At 41.5% G+C, this 19,888-nt stretch overlaps 1 protein-coding gene across 1 annotated transcript in view; it reads left to right on the top strand.

The window, feature by feature from the left end:
• LOC138947600 (uncharacterized) overlaps positions 1–19,888 on the top strand; it is a 326,843-nt gene that overhangs the window by 109,680 nt on the left and 197,275 nt on the right. The window lies entirely within an intron of this gene.

Raw genomic sequence — 19,888 nt, 5'->3', positions numbered from 1 at the left:
GAAATTGTTATTGTTTTTGTTGTTGTTGTTGTTTTAGAGTCAGTTTTTACATTTAGTCAAGTTTTGACTAAATGTTTTAACATAGAGGGGGAATCGAAACGAGGGTCGTGGTGTATGTGTGTGCGTGTGTGTGTGTGTGTGTGTGTGTCTGTCTGTGTGTGTGTGTGTGTGTGTAGAGCGATTCAGACTAAACTAATGGACCGATCTTTATGAAATTTGACATGAGAGTTTCCTGGGTATGAAATCCCCAGACGTTTTTTTCATTTTTTTGATAAATGTCTTTGATGACGTCATATCCGGCTTTTCGTGAAAGTTGTGGCGGCACTGTCACGCCCTCATTTTTCAACCAAATTGGTTGAAATTTTGGTCAAGTAATTTTCGACGAAGCCCGGACTTCGGTATTGCATTTCAGCTTGGTGGCTTAAAAATTAATTAATGACTTTGGTCATTAAAAATCGGAAAATTGTAAAAAAAAAATAAAAATTTATAAAACGATCCAAATTTACGTTTATCTTATTCTCCATCATTTGCTGATTCCAAAAACATATAAATATATTATATTCGGATTAAAAACAAGCTTTGAAATTTAAATAAATAAAAATTATTATCAACATTAAATTGTCCAAATCAATTTAAAAACACTTTCATCTTATTCCTTGTCGGTTCCTGATTCCAAAAACATATAGATATGATATGTTTGGATTAAAAACACGCTCAGAAAGTTAAAACAAAGAGAGGTACAGAAAAGCGTGCTATCCTTCTTAGCGCAACTACTACCCCGCTCTTCTTGTCAATTTCACTGCCTTTGCCATGAGCGGTGGACTGACGATGCTACGAGTATACGGTCTTGCTGAAAAACTGCATTGCGTTCAGTTTCATTCTGTGAGTTCGACAGCTACTTGACTAAATGTTGTATTTTCGCCTTACGCGACTTGTTGGTTCTTATTGTTGCTGATGTTTGATTTCCCTAAGTTTAGTGCAAACGATCGAAGCCTCCACAAAAACTGACGGAAAAGTGTTGCAACCCAAGTCGGGACCAGGGGAAACAATCACAGTACTAAATCCAAAGACAAAGAGACTGTCAACGTTCCAAAATTCAGAATCAAAAAACAAGAAAGGTAGGTTGTTGGAAGGTTTGTTATTGACAAAACAATACATTCACAAATATATCGACCCAACGGTCTTTTAAGTGCACAGACAAACAATTAACAACGGCAAAAAGACCAAAAATCAGCCAGATACGTTGTCGTTATTAATTGTTTGTCTGTGCACTTAGAAGACCGTTGGGTCGATATATTTGTGAATGTATTGTTTTGTCAATAAAAAATCACAGTAGAGTACTAGTTAAACTTTCGCGACAATGGAGATCTATACATGTATATAGTCAGTTTCATTTTATCTAAAGCCGCGGGCCCGGCGGTCTAGCATAAGACTGTTGCCCTTTGCAATGTCTGTCAGTGACAGTTGTGTGATAAAAAACAACAAGTCGCGTAAGGCGAAAATACAACATGTAGTCAAGTAGCTGTCGAACTCACAGAATGAAACTGAACGCAATGCCATTTTTCAGCAAGACCGTATACTCGTAGCATCGTCAGTCCACCGCTCATGGCAAAGGCAGTGAAATTGACAAGAAGAGCGGGGTAGTAGTTGCGCTAAGAGTAAGAAGGATAGCACGCTTTTCTGTACCTCTCTTTGTTTTAACTTTCTGAGCGTGTTTTTAATCCAAACATATCATATCTATATGTTTTTGGAATCAGGAACCGACAAGGAATAAGAAGAAAGTGTTTTTAAATTGATTTCGACAATTTAATTTTGATAATAATTTTTATATATTTAATTTTCAGAGCTTGTTTTTAATCCAAATATAACATATTTATATGTTTTTGGAATCAGAAAATGATGGAGAATAAGATGAACGTAAATTTGGATCGTTTTATAAATTTGTATTTTTTTTTACAATTTTCAGATTTTTAATGACCAAAGTCATTAATTAATTTTTAAGCCACCAAGCTGAAATGCAATACCGAAGTCCGGGCTTCGTCGAAGATTACTTGACCAAAATTTGAACCAATTTGGTTGAAAAATGAGGGCGTGACAGTGCCGCCTCAACTTTCACGAAAAGCCGGATATGACGTCATCAAAGACATTTATAAAAAAAAAATGAAAAAAACGTATGGGGATTTCATACCCAGGAACTCTCATGTCAAATTTCATAAAGATCGGTCCAGTAGTTTAGTCTGAATCGCTCTACACACACACACAGACGTCTAGACACACACACACACACGCACATACACGACGACCCTCATCTCTACGTTAAAACATTTAGTCAAAACTTGACTAAATGTAAAAATCAAATAACACTGAAAACAAAACAAAGCAAATCGTCCACCAACTGCATGGTTCTGCCGCATAAATCATGACAATTAACTCGTCAGTCCCGGCGTCTGTTCGGGCCAAATGAAAATAATTTTACATTCTAATTAATTTACCGGCAGAACGGCAGCTTTGACTAAACGGAGCAGAATCTATCCCCTCCCCTTCTACATGATTTCTCAGATACGAGTTGTACATAGCATCTATGAACCGGCTTTCTTTCTTTCTTTATTTGGTGTTTAACGTCGTTTTCAACCACGACGGTTATATCGCGACGATCGAGGGAAAGGGGGGGGAGATGGGATAGGGGAAAGGGGGGAGATGGGATAGAGCCACTTGTTAAGTGTTTATTGTTCACAAAAGCACTAATCAAATGAACCGGCTGTTAGCCTCTTTTTTACGAATTCATTCTTCAACTTTGCGCCGCACGAACGCTGACTGAAACAAGCAAACCGTCAAACAATAACAGGAGGGGGAGTTGAAATGTAATAGAGGGTGTGTCAGTGTGTGTGTGCCAGTGTGTGTGTAGGCTACGTGTGTGTACGTGGGTGAGGATGGGTATATATTAAGTACGGTGTGGGTGAACAAGAACAAGAACAAGAACAAATGTTTATTGTCCTCAAACCAAAAAGGTTATTGACACATTGCTATGAATTCTAAAGCATTCTGCGACAAACCTTCCGAGACATATTTGAACATCTTTGTCCATGGGTGTGTGCGCGGCGCGGGCATGTGTCAATGACTTGTGCTTTCACTGACCTTTCTGTTTCCCCTTCTCCAGTTCCGCCCTCTCCCCCTCCTTGTCACACCGACAACACCGATTCACGCTGCCCTCTATGGAATGCCACAATACTGACATTTGGTGAAACAACGACTAACTGCCCACAGTAAACTCCTCATGAGACCCCTCGACCCCGGGACCCTCTGCGATCACCCCTCTTATAACCTCTGTCAATTTACTTCCGTTTTACGACTCCCTCCTTTTTAAGACCCGATTTACTCAAATTTTTGGAGGTCGTAAAAAGGAGGGGTTCCTCTGTATCGAAAGTCGGTGAACAAATGTCCACATTAAACTCTTGACAAACAGTGACTATAAATTACTGGCGAAGTGTCTGGCTTTACGCATGAACAAAGTTGTACATAATGTGATTAATCCTGATCAGGTTGTATATGTTAAAGGGAGGCAAGTTTCATCTTTGTTAAGACTGATTGATGACGTCATAGATCAAATGAATGTGCAAGATAAACCAGGTCTTTTGGTCACCATCGACATGTTTCATGCATTTGATTGTATTTCAAAAGACTTTATGATAAATGTTTTTAAAAAATTTGGCTTTGGCCCGGAGTTTGTAACTTGGGTCGAAGTTTTGATGAAAGATGCCAAGAGTTGTGTTAATTATGCAGGCTGGTTGTCTGAGTATTTTCCAGTGGAGTCTGGAATCCGTCAGGGATGTCCATTCTCGCCTTTAGCCTTTGTTTTGGCAATTGAGTTAGTAGCCATTAAGATTAGGCAGAATAAGAATGTTAACGGTATTTCGAATTTGAATTGTTTAAATGATAGGTTTTGGGATGATATGTTAAAAATTGCTTTGTATGCTGACGATGTAACGTTATTTTTGAAAAGCGAAACGGATTTAAAACATGCCTTATTGATTTTTGATTCTTTTTACTACGTTTCCGGATTAAAGCTGAATCTGTCGAAATGTGAAGCCATGTGGCTAGGAAGTCAAAAACATTGTCAAGACACCTTTTATGATTTCAATTGGAAGAAAAAATTAAAGATTTTGGGAATTTATTTTTGTAATGACTTATCAGCCTCTGACGTTGAGGAAAATTGGACAGAGCGAATTACGTCTGTTAAGCGCTTGATTGCGGCATGGGAGAAAAGAAATTTGAGTATCATGGGTAAAATTATTGTAATAAAAACGTTCTTGATTTCCCAATTTGTTTATTTTATGCAGGCATTTGTGATCCCTGATAATGTATTAGCAGAAGTTAATAGACTGTTGTTTAGATTTTTGTGGAAAAAGAAAGAAAATAATAAAAAGGCATTTGAAAAGGTTAAAAGGATAATATTGTGTAGTGATGTCGAAAATGGTGGTTTAAATATGATTGATTTGAAACACATGCAGGCATCATTTTTATTACAATGGGCTGTCAGACTGACATCCCCCAAAGTCACGGATAAGTGGAAATGTGTTCCAAAGTCAGTGTTTTCAATGTACGGCTCAAATTGTGAATGTTTTTATTCAAATGTTAATTTTCGGAGACTAAAGGGGAGTGAACTTGTCAAATCCAAATTTTGGAAAATTGTTTTGAAAACCTGGCTTGATAACAACGTAGGCTTATGTATTGATGATAATTTATTTAATCCGCTTTTATGGAATAACCAATGTTTTGCTTATGCCGGAAATGTACTGTATTTTGAAGATTGGGCGAGAAAGGGTCTTAATAGCGTACATGATGTTTTATACAGAAACGAATTTGTTTCCTATCAGTTCATTTGTGATGTTTTAGGAAAATCCCCACGGAGAATTTTGGAATATAACATGGTTCGTGCTGTTGTTCTGAATGTAATGCACAAGACGATGCACGGAAAGAAAGAAATTGATTTGATGGATATCCCCTTATATCGTGGTAAGAAATTACATAGCGCACAACAGTTTAGAAAAGAACTAGTAAGTATGAAAGTTGTTGAACCTTGTGCAATTGGCTTTTGGAGGAGGAAATTTAATTATGAAATTGATAAGAAAGATTGGCTGAATAGTTTTGAATCGGTTAAAGAAACAAGGTTGCGTGTATTACAATGGAAATTACTTCACAATATTTATCCCACAAACATTATGTTATGTAAAATGAAAGTTGTGGAGGACAATGTCTGTTCATATTGTAGTAATAACGTTGATTATATAGAACACTTTTTTCTCTTTTGCCCAGTGGTGACTGAGTTTTGGAAACAGATAGAATTTTATATTTGGGTACATCTGGATAAACAAATAGAGTTAACAGTGCACGAAATTATGTTTGGTGTTAAAAATCGAAAAATGCAAGCAACTCTGTTGAAAGAATTGAACCGTATAATTTTGGTTGCTAAAATGTGCATAAGCATTTATAAAAAAACAAAGGCTTCAATGCCTCTTTTTGTTTTATTCGAAAAGCAATTGCAGATCAGAAATATAAAATTATGACTTTTATTCCTCTTTTTTATTTCTCTTATTTTTCTATTCTTATTTCTTTTGTTTTGTTCTCTTTCTCTTCTCATTTCTAGATACGGACCCAAAGTTACACCAAAATGTATATAGTGGATGTCATACTGTGTTTTTTGTGTGTGTATAATTATAATGATATGCATTTTTATTACATATTTCAACAGAAAAAAAACCCCTATGGTTTAAGCAAACAGTAACACAATCTTGGGGCAACCAAGGAAAATTGTCTAAGGGTACAAGTAAGAAAAAAGTTTTTCATTAATTTTGATACTATATACTTTTTGAGTGGTAAATGTTGAAGGATGAAAGAAAATATATTGTGAGTGGACGGATGCATGTTATTCATTAAAAGCCCCACAATGATGTGCTTGGCAAAAAAAAAAAAAAAAAAAAAAAAAAACTCTTGATGATACCCCCCCCCCTTCCCTGGAAAACCGCTGAATTGAAAGAGACAACAAAGTAAAAGAACAAATGTCCACATTAAACTCTTGATGATACACCCCCCCTCCCCCCTTCCCTAGAAAACCGCTGAATTGAAAGAGACAACAAAGTAAAAGAACAAATGTCCACATTAAACTCTTGATGATACACCCCCCCCCCTTCCCTAGAAAACCGCTGAATTGAAAGAGACAACAAAGTAAAAGAACAAATGTCCACATTAAACTCTTGATGATACACCCCCCCCCCCCCCCTTCCCTAGAAAACCGCTGAATTGAAAGAGACAACAAAGTAAAAGAACAAATGATGTTGAGATAATGTATAATTACTCCCCATAGACAGTTTTAAATACAGTGCCATTGGAATATCTGTGTCACATGTTAACCACCTTCAGAATGGCTGGGTACACACACACATTCTTTCTTTCTTTATTTGGTGTTTAACGTCGTTTTCAACCATTCAAGGTTATATCGCGACGGGGAAAGGGGGGAGATGGGATAGGGGAAAGGGGGGAGATGGAATAGAGCCACTTGTTAATTGTTTCTTGTTCACAAAAGCACTAATCAAAAAATTGCTCCAGGGGCTTGCAACGTAGTACAATATATGACCTTACTGGGAGAATGCAAGTTTCCAGTACAAAGGACTTAACATTTCTTACATACTGCTTGACTAAAATCTTTACAAACATTGACTATATTCTATACAAGAAACACTTAACAAGGGTAAAAGGAGAAACAGAACCGTTAGTCGCCTCTTACGACATGCTGGGTAGCATCGGGTAAATTCTTTCTCGTCCCAAACAATATGGGACTCCCCCTAACCCGCGGGGGGTACACACACACACAGAGAGTAAAACACACACACACACACACACACACACACACACACACCACACCACACACACACACACAACACACACACACACAACACACACACAACACACACACACACACAACACACACACACACACACACACACACACACACACACGCACAGAAAAAGAGAGATACATGTAGACAGAAACAGTCAGTCAGACATACAGACAGACACAATCAAACAGACACGCAGATAATGAGTAGATAACAATATCTCTTTTCTTCCACGAATATTTATTTTACTGATGCAAACAGGAATACGTACAGAAACTGCTAATTTCGCACAAAAATCCTATTATTTAAATTGTGTAGATGTTATTTAAACTGTGAAAACATAATCAGGACGGTCTGGGGTTTTATTGATGTAAAACAATCAATAAATCCACTTTCATTAAGTACAAATGATTTTATAAAATGAACTATTGGCTTACCTAAATACATGGGTGGGACTGAAAAATGTCATGAATCCTAAAGAATTTTAAGGGGGGTCTGGGGGCCCCCAGACACTGAAGGATTTGTATAATCAACAACCAAAAAAACGTCACTATTACGAATACGGATTTCCGGAATATACCGGAAGAATCCCACCCATTTGTTTGTTTGTTTGTTTATTTGTTGCTTAACGTCCAGCCGACTACGCAGAGCCATATCAGGACGAGGAAGGGGGGGATGAAGGGGGCCACTTGTCAAGCGATTCCTGTTTACAAATGCACTAACCCATTACTTGTGTCCCAGCAGGCTTTAGTAAAACTAAATTAATACCTACTGGAAGATTACCAGTTTCCAGTATGTTAAAATAAGCTTAACCTATCTACTGCTGGACTTACATCAGAACACTAACAGATTAAACTATACATGAATCGCGAGACAAGCGGCAAGAGAAGAGATTTTTGGAAAAAATACAGGTGAATGAGCAAGAAGGCAGAAAAAAGAAAAGAATTCATGAAGAAAAAGAGAGCATGACAGGAAAGAGGAACCAAAAATCTACCTAACAGCAAACTAGAAAGCTCCTGCGGTTCCAAAAACAGGAGGGGCTTTTAATTTCATAACCGCAGTGCCCCACTGCGGGAAATCCCACCCATGTAAATGAACAAAAAATAAAAAAATAAAAATACCATATCATGCCCCTTCCTATTTCCATGACTGCCTTTTGTGCACACTGTGGAACCTCTGTTTTAAGACCCCCCAATTTAAGACTCCCTCCCTTTTAAGACCTTGTTTTTGCAGACTTTTTGTTCATGACCTCTGTAAAGTTACCCCCATTTTAAGACTCCCTCCTTTTTAAGACCCATTTTTCTCAGATTTGTTGAGGTCTTAAAAGGGGGTTCCACTGTAGTAAGATTGATCCCTTTACTTATGCAGAAGGGATCTGTTGACCAAAAGGGGGTGCATTCCCTGTTGGCGTTTATCCTGTATACCTGCAGGGAATGCACCCGACATGATTTGTGAAGTAAATTGCCTTGTTTAGCTTTTATCTGATCCAAGAAGTTGTCATTAAAATTCTTATACCTTAGAAATACTAAATGTGACCCTCCACCATGGAATGAGTCGCATGTCACCTCTGAATGATTTTTATATTTTTACATTTTCTTCAAGAGTTTTTTAAGCTCTATCCAGTGGTGAAAATCGTTTTAGAACAGAGCGAAAACTTTCGAGTAATAAGCCTGTGACTAAGGTGGACCTCACTGTGACAAACGGATTTGCACATAATGTATATTGGAGTTATGTGACGCAGGTGTACAACATTTCATGGGCCACGAACTTTGAGTAGGCACCGTACGGTGAAATATTGTCCGTACAGTGCAGTGATGTCACGTGTGAGATGTGACCAATCAGAGAAGAGTATTAACTGAGGTCGCGTGTTATAGACCGTAGGACAGGCAGAGCTTTGCAGACCATCGACAAGAGAAGACGGGTCTCTTACTGGGTAAAGTTTCTCACCGGGCGCTGGGAGGTCGGTTAGACTCGTGCCGCGGTATTGAATCGTTGGATTCAACTGCTGTGTTTACAGGTATTTATTGAATTGATATTTTGCTCGGAGATATTATTTTGCTCGGAAATATTGACTTGAGAAATGACCGGGAGAGTCATGTGTGAATTGGCTGAAAAGCGTGCGCTGTTGTCAGCCATTGTTGAAAAGGGAATGTTTACATGTTTTTCGGAAATGAAGTCGCTTATGAGTAAGCGGGTGTATATACTGTAACCGCATAAGTTAGTTGACGGTAGTGATAAAGAATGTCAGAAAAGTTTATTCAATTATGGAGACTTATGGTAGTTTAAACTTGTGTATTTTAGCATCCCGGGCCGAGAGGGGTCGCGGAGTGGGGATACGAGACGGGAGGTTCCGCCCATTACGTCCCGAGCCGTGAGCTGTGGGAGCGCATGAGGGAGTCAGCGTGAAGCGCTGTAGAACGGGGACCCCGTCCCATTCCACCACGCGAAGACAGTTTGCGTGGGTGGGGTGGATCAGTACGTACCACTGAATGTGTGAGTACGACTGGGAGAAGTAACCAGCGAGATAGCTGTGCGGAGATACGTTCCCCAAGTAAGCAAACACGAGACGTAGAGCGTGCGTGGTTTGTTGATCTGTGTGTAACAGAAGTGAATATTGACAGAAGTATTGCTTGAGACAATGACTTCGTGTGTAGTGAGACAGACGAGCTCTCACGGAACAAAGCTTGAAGTGTTCTACGTGTGTGCACTGTGACGTGAATTATAGACTGCATTAGAAAGTAACATGTGTGTATTTCTGTGCAGCTAGTTTTCTGTATGTTAACAGAAATAGAACTTCCTTGTTGAGTGAGAGTGATTTGTAGAATGAATGGGAAATAATATGTTTATGTTGTATTGATTGTTTCAATAGAGGTACATGGGCAAAGGGCTGTAACCGTGTTCTTGTCTTTGTGCCTGGTTGGAGTGTTGTGTGTGTATGTGTGAAGGATAGATAGTAAACAGAAAGAAGCACGCACAATTTCTGATAGGAGTAAACATACAGACATACACACGTAAATACCAGCCGTAACACTCACACTGATACCTCACACAACCCGGACATATATTAGGCCTAGCGCAGAACTGCCTGAGGTGACATGCGACTCATTCCGTGGTGGAGGGTCACAAATGGTTAAAAAAATAAAAAAAATTCACACAACTTAACAAGATCATTGGATTCATTTTTCTAATTTTTTACTCAGAAGAAAAACCTCACATTTAATTAACACAGCACTTCCGCGGTTGCATCAGTACATGTGTACTAAGTAAGCAGCTTATAAGACATCCATAGAAAAATATTGACTCATCAAAAATACACATTTACACACCAATTTGAACATCTGTAATATTTAATCTTAACAAACATTATAACATGTTTCAAAAAAGATGTTGTTTTAATGCTCTAGCTCTTAACAAAAGCACCATAGCTTATAATCTCAATAATCACTGATCATTCTCACAATAGACAGATTCCTGAAATAACTCTGTCAGGCTCGTATTGGCAGTGGAAGAGTTGTATTTCTTGAAGAAGAGGCAACTTAACTATAAATACAGTGGAACATATTTTGGAACATGGAACTCACTTTCCCTCGCAATTCAATATTAAAAAAAAAACCGTGTAAATCTGGTACGACACAGCAAGCCATGACGTAGTATTCTCTATTTCTGAAGTGGGAACAGCATATGTCTCCACGCAGCTGGTAATTCCCACTGATATTTATTTAGTTAGCTGGCCTCACCTTTCAAAAATACAACTCTTCTAAAGACAATGAAAAAATTCCACAATTCTACCCAAAAAATATCCATAAAAAGTAAACTGTTAAAAACAGGGACTAGAAAATAGACCAAGCAAAACTTCAACATGGCCGCAAAAACAGAGACAAGACACCAGACCAAGCAAAACTTCAAAAATGGCTTCATGTATATCCAAAAGTAAAGTAAGTACATGTAACAGTAAAATGTAGTGCACAATACCAAATGAAGCAACAGTTTTTTTGACAATATCACGAAACAACAACCATCACACACAAAATCATAAAAGACTCTCTGATGATACAGGAGAATAATTAAAGAACATTCACATTGAGCAAATTCAGCACAACCAAACATGTACATGTGTGTAAACTATTGCACTTGAGATCAGTTGAGGTTGAGTATTGGTACAAAAAATATACCTCTAAACAGCAACAAGGAGAAGACGGAGAAGGTGAAAACAAACAAAGTCGCGTAATGCGAAATTACATTTAGTCAAGCTGTCGAACTCACGGGATGAAACTGAACGCACTGTATTTTTTCACCAAGACAGTACAGCTTCGTCAATCCCCGCGTGAAGGAAATCGCTCACCTCCCACGTGCAAAACGTAGTGATATTGACACGCCAGATTAGCGCGGTAGCGTATTGTGCTAAGCAGGAAAGCGCGCTTTTCTGTATTCTTGTTAACTTTCTGAGCTTGTTTTGAATACAACCTATCATATCTATATGTTTTTGGAATCAGGAAATGATAAAGAATAAGATGAAATCATTTTTGGATCGATTTCTTAAATTTTAATCGTAAGACTAATTAATCTATTTTCGTTAATTGTGATCACATTTTAAGAGTAAACATAACATATGTATATATTTTTAGATTCAAAATGTGATGAAGAATACGATGCAATCAATTTTAAATCTGTTTGCGAAAAATCGATTTTAATGACAACTTTAATGAGCAAACTCATTAATTAATTTTTAAGCCTCCAAGCTGAAATGCAATACCAAAGTCCGGGCTTCGTCGAAGATTACTTGACCAAAATTTCAACCAATTTGGTTGAAAAATGAGAGCGTGACAGTGCCGCCTCAACTTTCACGAAAAGCCGGATATGACGTCATCAAAGACATTTATCAAAAAAAGAAAAAAATGTCTGAAGATACCATACTCAGGATCTCTCATGTCAAGTTTGATGAAGATTGGTCCAGCAGTTTTCTCTGAATAGCTCTTCACATACATACACACGCACACACACACACACACACACACACACACACACCACGACACTCGTCTCGATTCCCCCCTCTACGTTAAAACATTTAGTCAAAACTTGACTAAATGTAAAAAGACCAAAGGACAGATTACCTCAAACAAAGACAAGTCGCGTAAGGCGAAAATACAATATTTAGTCAAGTAGCTGCCCTTTTTCAGCAAGACCGTATACTCGTAGCATCGTCAGTCCACCGCTCATGGCAAAGGCAGTGAAATTGACAAGAAGAGCGGGGTAGTAGTTGCGCTAAGAAGGATAGCACGCTTTTCTGTACCTCTCTTTGTTTTAACTTTCTGAGCGTGTTTTTAATCCAAACATATCATATCTATATGTTTTTGGAATCAGGAACCGACAAGGAATAAGATGAAAGTGTTTTTAAATTGATTTCGAAAAAAAAATTTTGATAATAATTTTTATATATTTAATTTTGAGAGCTTGTTTTTAATCCGAATATAACATATTTATATGTTTTTGGAATCAGCAAATGATGGAGAATAAGATAAACGTAAATTTGGATCGTTTTATAAATTTTTATTTTTTTTTACAATTTTCCGATTTTTAATGACCAAAGTCATAAATTAATTTTTAAGCCACCAAGCTGAAATGCAATACCGAACCCCGGGCTTCGTCGAAGATTACTTGACCAAAATTTCAACCAATTTAGTTGAAAAATGAGGGCGTGACAGTGCCGCCTCAACTTTCACGAAAAGCCGGATATGACGTCATCAAAGACATTTATCAAAAAAATGAAAAAAACGTTCGGGGATTTCATACCCAGGAACTCTCATGTCAAATTTCATAAAGATCGGTCCAGTAGTTTAGTCTGAATCGCTCTACACACACACACAGACACACACACAGACACACACACAGACACACGCACATACACCATACCCTCGTTTCGATTCCCCCTCGATGTTAAAATATTTAGTCAAAACTTGACTAAATATAAAAAGGAAGAAAATGAACAGCAAAAACATGTTCAAAAATGGAAAATTTCCTAAATAAATTATCATTTAATTAATATACTTACCCGAATCACATTAGCATTGAGTCACCTGAGATGCTTATCACTGAAAAACGCTTACCCGGCTAAAGAATTTAAAGGGAAGCAACCCCATCACCAAAACGAAAGTGAAAGTAGCTTTGGTAATGGGCCAGTACACCGGGAGTTACCTCCCATACGGGTGTATGCCACGTCACTTCCTCTAGGAACACGTGCCTATTATCATACGGCTTTAAAAAATCTTAAAACCATAAGCGGGGCAGGTGGGAGGGAATACAGTATGTGATTCGGGTAAGTATATTAATTAAATGATAATTTATTTAGGAAATTTTCCATTTAATATCATATTCTTACTCCGAATCACATTAGCAGATAACATCAACAAGGCGGTGGGCTAGAAATGAATCAAAACTCACCATCAAGTTCTGGACAGGAACTGGCCTGCTGCTATGAGCGCTGGAAGGCCTCTGGAGCCATCCTGTCGAAGAGCTGTGACGTCCCGAAGATAAAAGTTTATGAAAACATCTTTGGAACGCCAATACGCAGTTGTCAGCACCTCCTCTAGACGTCTGGAGCGCAGAACTGCCAGAGAGGATGCCCACGCCCTCGTCTCATGGGCTCGGGCCGAGTCAAGTGGCAAGGAGGGCATAACCCCCCCCCTCTTTGTGCGCCTCCACTCATAAGCCTGCTTGATGAGCGAGGACACCCACCGGGCCAACGTTACCTTCGACAAATCTTTCTCGCGCCTAGTAAGGAGAGAGATAAACAACAACTTCTGAGAACTAGACCGAATCGGCTGAGTCCGGGCTAAGTACAGACGAAGTGCCCTCACAGGGCAATTGACCGAATCGGGGTCACCCGGGGCCAACGCCCTGGTCAGAGCCTTAACTCTAACCAGCGGAGAGGCCTGCCCCGGAGACTGATTCTTGGCCAGGAAATCAGGCCGGAAACGCAAAGATGCGGAACCGTCCGGCTCAAAGGAGATATCTCCAGGCTGACCCGACAGGGCGTGGACCTCGCTACCCCGTCGGGCCGTAGCCAACAAAAGGAGAAACAGCGCTTTGCGAGTGACATTGAACAGACTGGCCTCGCTTAACACTATTGTGACTAGCACTGCCACGGCGTTAACGTCCTGCCTGCCCAAGCTTGCCACCAAGAAACTTCCCAAAAATCAGTAACTGTAAAGAAATCTGTCTAGCAAGCTTGAATTAAGTCCAATCACCACCAAATTTTGTGTACTAATTCAAAAATGGATGCCCAGTTCAGTCGTGCTATTTATAAGTTTGTCACGCGATTTGTTTTAGCAAAGGGGGGTGAAAGGGGGGTGAAAGGGGGATAATTTGTGTTTTTAACGTTTTTTTGTGTGTGTTTTATTTTCCACTGCTTTTTTTAAAAGTTATTTTTTAACAGAAAGTATTATTAATAATGTTATAACCAAACAAGGTGTAAAACCTATGAATTAGCTGAAATATTGTAAACATTGTACACAGAAATAAGGAGACAGTACAAAGAAAAAAACAAGCAAATCACGCATTCACTCACAGCATCCTGACTCAAATGAAACAAAACTGTAACACTCACCAAATGATGTCTAGGTAATCCATATTGAATATAAGTCACATTTTCACAACAAAGTACCAACTGTCCACCTATGAACAATTCCAAAAGGATTTGAAGGCTCCAGCCATCCATTGTTATCAGTGCTGCCACGCCCCCATAGCTCCTGCACGATTCCGAGATACATGTTCGTCTAGCAGTATCACCCCCTACCACGTGTAGTTGCCGACTCGTACTAGCAACAACGGGACTGTTTCTTCCTCAATATCACTGCTATTATCGCTTTCTTGAGGCTAAAACGACACGATGTATCATGATCTACAGGATCCTCAAGATCCAACATCCGGAGAATCTCCTCCCGTGACAAGGCTCGCCTTCGATTCATTTTTTTTGTTCGAAAACACCACGCAAATCTGCATTAATTTGATCAAGCCGGAAGAGAAAACCACGTGTATCAAGGGAAACAACTCAATTTACTGCAAGCTTCAAAAACCGGGAAGCAATCACGAGTCGTGTACCTTGTATGTCTAATACTAAAATAGTCGCTTCCCGTCCGTGGGCGTTGCAGCGCTATTACTAATATAGTCGCATCCCGTCACGAAAGTGTTAAAGGCTCAAAATCCGCAGAACGAAGGAATTCCAGGATTAAAAACAAGTCCCACTTGGGAGCGGGCAAACGAGCTTTAGCTTCCTTAAGAGCAGCCCCTTTAATGACTGCAGCTATAACGCCCCCGACTCGAACAGAACGACCAATCTGCTGAAGAGTCGCCGAGATAGCGGAGCGCCGGACCCTCAACGAGGAGACTGAGGCGCCCTGTGAAGACATGAAAGAGAGGTGGTTAGCGACCTGAATAGAGCGCGGAGCCACCGAACTCACCCCTCTAGCTGAACACCAGGCAGTCCATGCCTTCCAGTGGGAAGCATAAACTGAAGAGGTGGACGCTCTATGCGAGCGAGCCACCAAGTCCAGAGTCAAAGACGACGCCCCAGAGCGCTTCAGCGAGTCCCGAACAACTTCCACACGTGAAGCTTCAGAAGACTGGGCTCCTCGTGTGGAATGCCTGTTCGGGGCTGCACTAGTTCCCCTCGCACGAGTGCGAGAGGAATGGGGGGCCCTTGGGCAAGCCGAAGAAGATCTGGAAACCAGACCTGCGACGGCCACAGAGGAGCGACCAGAAGAAAAAGGGCCGGCTCCTCCATCTCCGCTTTCCGGATTACTCGGCTGAGTAACGGAAAGGGAGGAGTCTGAAGATCTGTATGTGCCCCCCAACCCTCCCTGGACGCATCTGTAAAGAGGTCCAGGTCGGGGAGGGGCACGACGATCGGAACACCTCTGCAGACCCACTCCGTGTGCAACCACGGAAGGGTCGCAGACTGGAACCATCCCTGCAAAGGGATGAGGGCGTCCCAGTCCACCAGAGGAGAGTCCACAAACGGCTTCAGCGCGAACTGAAGCGGACATTTGTGGACCCGGCCCAGTGAAACCAGAAGAGCCATAGACTCCATCTGCCCCAAGATGGAGGCGAGCGAGCGGATGGAAGCCATCAGGAGAGGTAAAGTGGAGCGAATCTGAGCTTGGAGCTTGTCCACCCTTCTCTGAGAAGGCTGGACAGTCCAAGCGACCGTGTCGAAAGACATCCCCAGATAAGTGAATGTCTGTGACGGGGTCAGCTCCGACTTTACCCGGTTGATCGAGAACCCCAACCAGTTGGATTCTCGAAGAACCGTCAGGGTATCCTGCGAACAGCCGCTCTGGGACTGGTTCATGATGAGCCAGTCGTCCAGATAAGCCCGCAGACGGATACCCTGGGACCTCACCAGTGCACAGACCTGTCTCACCACCATGGTGAAAATCCACGGTGCGAGAGACAGCCCGAAAGGGAGTGCGCGAAACTGGTAGATCTGATCTCCCCACCGGAAACGAAGCCATTTCCGGTCGGTCGGATGCATAAGAATGTGAAAGTATGCGTCCGTGAGATCGATCGAGGTCACCCAGTCTCCTGGGCGGAGAGAGTCTCGGACAGAGGCTGGCGTCTCCATCTTGAATTTTATCTCCCTCAAGAAAGTATTGAGGAGAGATAAATCCAACACGGGACGCCATCCTCCTGATGTTTAGGGAACAGCGACCAGACGCCCGTAAAATCCCAGGGAGCTGTGGACCCGAACTCTCTCCACCGCGCCCTTCTGCTCCAGGGAGGCAATTTCCGACTGCAAGACGGAACGTGCTTCCTGCGAGAAGGGGGGCTTGAACCGCGGAGGCACTCGGGTAAGAGGCGCCTTTTCCTCCCGCCAGAGTAGACGGAAGCCCGAACTCACCACTCCCACAATCCATTGGCTGTCTACTACCGACATCCAACGAGAAAGTGCCCGGGAGGGGCCTCCCGCCATCACCAAGGTGGAGGGCGGGAGGGAGGTGAGATCGGGAGCGCTTCATTGGGGGTGTGGCTTACTTCCAGAGCCGCCACGCCCCCTCCCCGATGCCGTCCTCTTCTTCCCACCACGAGCGGCCGGCGAAGCCTGCCGCTTCTGAGCTGGCTTGGGGTTAGACGATGTCTGAGCCTGCTTCTGTTTAGAAGGCTGAGACTGTTTCACCCCCTTCAGAGTGTAGTCAAGGAACTGACTGTCCTTGTTTGACTGAATCTCCTTCTGTCTGGCATCCAGTGCCAGCGGACAGAAGAGAGACTCCTCTGAGACCGGGGAGACTCTCAAGGTCTCCCTAGTAGCCAGCTCCGTGAATTGGGACTGCGAGAGGAAGAGATCCCTCCTGCAGAGTACCGCTTGGGTGTACTGCAGGGAGGAAAGACGCAATTGTTCCTCATTGACCTTGGCCAATGCGGTCAAAAGCGCAGAGACATCGTCCGCATTCTGTTCTTCACTGAGGGTGAAAGGAACTAGCGAATCAGTCAATGCCCGAGACAGAGCCCGAACGAGAGTCTCCGCAATGGAGGACAGTTCGATCTGCCGACGTCCAACCTCCTCAGCAGCGAGGAGGGAAGCCTCGGAAACCGGCAAAACCGAATCACGCTTGATCGGTTTAGTCAGAAGAGGCAGCAATTCTCGGGAAACCGGAAGGGTAGCCCTAGGGAGTGCAAAAGACGCCAGCCAATTCTGGCTCTGATTGGGCATGCCAAGCTTCCTATTGGCCGTAGGCACGAAGGAAGAGGCTTGGGCAGCTGAAGCCACCCACTGCTGAGCTGATTCCGGAACTGGACCAAAAGGAAGCAGTAACGGAACAGGCACTGGCCGAATACCACTCCCCGCATGTGCTGGACGAACCAGTGAATGCGAAAGTTGGTAAGCCACTGACGGAGACTTGGCGAACCGGAAGGAAGAAACATCCTCCTGTGCCGGCCGGAAGTCCGCCATGGCAGAAGGAACGAATGATGCGGAAGAGTCCGCAGCCACCACCCCTTCAGGAAAATAACGAGACGTTACTTCCGCCGCGACGTCAAGAACAGACTTGAGCTTCGACGGAAACACGCCCCGCGACTCCTCGCTGACCACTGCCCAGCAAACAATTTTACGTTGTATTCACGTTATATTCACGTTGGGTTACGTTGGGTTTACGTTGCGTTTCAACGTTATTTTACGTAGATTTGTATGGACGAAATCACGTGGGAATAACGTTGGAAAACAACGTTGCATTTTACGTGACATCAACGTGAATGCAACGTGAATTATTGGTGGAGGTGGATTGTTCGTAAAAACATTACGTGAATTTTACGTTGTCACAACGTGAATTTTTGGTTGTGGTTGTGGTTTGGTTGAAATTGCGTTGCATTTTTACGTAATGTCCACGTGAATGGAACGTAAATTTTAGGTCAAAATTTAGATCAAAAATTACGTGAATTCTACGTTGACACAACGTAAAAGTTGTGTTTTGGTGCATTTTTCCTGATAAAATTGACGTGAATTACACGTCGACACAACGTGAATTTTTGGTTGTGGTTGTGGTTTGGTTTGATTTCGACGTGAATGCAACGTTGAGAGTGAATGTAGGTTTTGGTAAATGTATCCGCACACACACACCAACGTTCACACTCAGTCACAGATCATAAGGACTATTATATGTAACACCTTAAACTAAAGATACGATCAACAATTTTATTTCATAACAAAAAAATGCATATTATGTTGCGGAGAAATTAAAAATGCACGCAGCTTAGCAGGGCAACAGCACAGCATATTCAATCGATTTCATTCTTTGTCCTGGTGGTCCTCTTCTCCCAGGCAGTCCTCGATGCGCCTCTTTGATGCTGGTCGCTAAACAAAGCAAAGACAGCACATTGATATTAGTGACACCAGAGCCTCCATATATAATGTCTGGAGTAGAAATACACATCTTTTCAACTTAGGTCACTTTTTAGTAACTTTCCACTGCCTACTATGTCTCTGGCCTACTGCCAACTGAGTGTTGACACTACATGTATTTCTTTTTAATATATGAAATAAAGCATTATGTCCCTTCTTCGAGCCTTGTTGTGTCAGATTTAGGCCGCAAGCCAAGACAACAAAAGACTGTGTGCCAGTGTGTATTCCTTACATAAGAAATGAAGTATTTCAAACGAAAATTGATCGTTTCAGAACAGTTTGAGGGTATTTTATTTGTATTTGCATCATTAAGACATTTGACCTGGAAGTGAAACTGTCTTTAATCTGTGTACAAGAATTAAATGTTTGTAATTGTCCAAACACAAATAACATCCGTTACTGCTATACGAATCACACACACACACACACACACACACACACACACACACACACACACACACACACACACACACACACACACACACACACACTCACACACAAACTCACACTAGCGCGTCACCTTATTCCCACTACTATGAGTTATACACAACTACAATAAGCGATAAACGTTTCATATGCTGATCAGGATGCAATGAACTTTGACACGCTCCAATTAAAGCCCATTATAGGGGCCGGTGTCCGTCTCTCTCCTTGAGGATAAAAGGGCTCACAGCCTTTTCAACATTGTTATCAAAATCAAAGTCTTTCGGTAACCTGGAAAGCTCCTCGGAGCTAGTACTGTCTCAATTATCCACCGATCGCCGTAGGTCGAAGTTGAAGACTATCAAGTGTATGCATGTTGTAGAGGTGGGAGGTGCACAGAAAATGGAAGCAATCATTACAATCAAACTTTGTTTGTTAAATACACTACACCTTGTCATCAGAAACTAAAAGTTATTTGGTTTTGGCCTTTTTTTCACAGATTATACATTGTTAATGAAAAAAAGCAAAATGAAGCAATACCAAATAAAAACAAAATGTTCAGAAACATACATGATACATGGGTAGTATCAAAACGGTTGGTTGGTTGGTTAACCTAAGCTTAACGTCCTCACAGAAACTAGTGCCAATTAGGGACATGAAGTGGTTATATGCTGGGACAAAAC

Source organism: Littorina saxatilis, linkage group LG14 (genome assembly GCF_037325665.1).
Source record: "Littorina saxatilis isolate snail1 linkage group LG14, US_GU_Lsax_2.0, whole genome shotgun sequence".
Lineage (NCBI taxonomy): Eukaryota > Metazoa > Mollusca > Gastropoda > Littorinimorpha > Littorinidae > Littorina > Littorina saxatilis.
This window is presented reverse-complemented; position numbering and strand designations above follow the sequence as displayed.